The sequence below is a fragment of the Vombatus ursinus genome, unplaced genomic scaffold, assembly GCF_900497805.2.
Source record: "Vombatus ursinus unplaced genomic scaffold, bare-nosed wombat genome assembly UNPS02014817.1, whole genome shotgun sequence".
Classification (NCBI taxonomy): Eukaryota; Metazoa; Chordata; class Mammalia; order Diprotodontia; family Vombatidae; genus Vombatus; species Vombatus ursinus.
Genome location: NW_020954595.1, coordinates 1,738,169 through 1,740,356, shown reverse-complemented (window position 1 = coordinate 1,740,356; position 2,188 = coordinate 1,738,169).

Sequence of the window (2,188 nt, the reverse complement as noted above, 5' to 3'; positions counted from 1 at the left end):
TATCTGAAAAGGATGCATTTAATATTTCTGCCTTTCTGCATTGGATGGATTGTGAGGTTTTTAGGCCCTAGTATGTGGTCAATTTTTGTGTAGGTGCCTTATACCACCAAGAAAAAGGTATATTCCTTTCTATCCCTATTCAATTTTCCCCAGAGGTCAACCATATCTAACTTTTCTAAAATTCTATTCATCTCCTTAACTTCTTTCTTGTTTATTTTGTGGTTAGATTTATCTAATTCTGAGAGGGGGAGGTTGAGGTCCCCCACTAGTGTAGTTTTGTTATCTATTTCTTCTTCTTCTTCTTCTTGGAGGCACCACCGGGATTGTTATTTATTTCTTCCTGTAACTCCCTTAACTTCTGGTCTAAGAATTTGGATGCTTATACCACTTGGTGCATATATGTTTAATAACGCTATTACTTCATTGTCTATGGTTCCTTTTATCAGGATGTAGTTTTCTTCCTTATCTCTTTTAATTAGATCTATTTTTGCTTTTGCTTTGTCTGAGATCAGGATTGCTACCCCTGCCTTTTTTTTTTAACTTTAGTTGAAGCATAATATATTCTGCTCCAGCCTTTTACCTTTACCCTGTGTGTATCCCTCTGCTTCAGATGTGTTTCTTGTAAACAACACATTGTAGGATTGTGGTTTTTAATCCACTCTGTTATCAGCTTCCATTTTATGGGAGAGTTCATCCCATATACATTCACAGATATGATTACTATCTGTGTCTTTCTTTCCATCTTATTTCCCCCCTGTGTATGCTTTTCTCTCTCCTTTCTCCCTTTCCCTCCTCACTAGAATTTTGCTTTAGACACCTGCCTCCCTCAATCTGCCCTGCCTTCTATTAACCCCCTCCCTTTTCTTCTCCTTTACCCTTGCTACTTCTTCCCTACCTTCTATTCACTTCCTCCTTTTTCTTTTCTCTTTCTCCTCCTACTTCCTATAGGGTAAGTTAGATTTCTATACCTAACTGATTATGTTATTCCCTTCTTGAGCCAAATCTGATGAGAGTAAGGTTCAAACAATGTTCATCTCCTTCCCTTCTTTCCCTGTACTGTAATAGGTTTTTGTGCTTTTTCACATGAAGTAATTTACCTTTGCCTGCCTCCTCCAATCTGCTTCTCCCAGTAAAATTCTTTTTCACCACTTAATTAGATTTTTTTATCATCACATCAAAGTCAACTTATACCCATGCCGTCTGTCTAAGTATACCCCTTTTAAATGTCATAATAACAATACGGTTCTCAAGAGTTACAAGTGTCATCTTCCACCGTAGGGGTGTACATAGTTTGCCCTTATTAATAACATGTTGTTTTTTTTCTTTCCTGTTTACCTTTTTATGCCTCTCTTGAGTCTTGTATTTGAAGATCAAATTTTCTGTTGAGCTCTGGTCTTTTCCTCAGGAAGGTTTGGAAGTCCCCTGTTTGTTGAATGTCCATCTCCTCCCCTGAAAGATTATGCTCAGTTTCACCAGGTAGTTAATCCTGGGTTTTAATCCAAAGGCAAGCTCCTTTGCCTTGTGGAATATCATATTCCACACCCTCTGATCTTTTAACATAGAAGCTTCAAGGTCCTGTGTAATCCTGACTGTGGTTCCATGATATTTAAATTGTTTCTTTCTGGTTGCTTGTTGTATTTTCTCTTTGACCTGGTAATTTTGGAATTTGGCTACAATATTCCTTGGCATTTTCAATTTGGCATCTCTTTCAGGGGGTGATCAGTGGATTCTTTCAATGACTATTTTACCCTCTGGTTCTAGGACCTCAGGGCAGTTTTCCTTGATGATTTCCTGAGATGCTGTCCAGGCTCTTTTTTTCATCATGGTTTTCAGGTAAACCAATAATTTTTAAATTGTCTCTCCTGCATCTATATTCCAGATCACTTGTTTTACCAATGAGGTATTCTATGTTTTCTTCTATTTTTCACTCTTTTGTTTCTGTTTGACTGACTCCTGATCTCTCATAGAGTCGTTAGCTTCCACTTGCCCAATTCTAATTTTCAACATTGTTTTCTTCTTTTAGATTTTGTGCCTCCTTTTCCATTTGGCTAATTCTACTTTTTAAGGACTTGTTTTCCTCAGTGTACTTTTTTTTCCATTTGGCCGATTGTATTTTTTAGGGACTTGTTTTCTTCAATTAATTTTTGTCCTTCCTCTTCCAAGCTATTGACTCTCTTGCATACCTCTC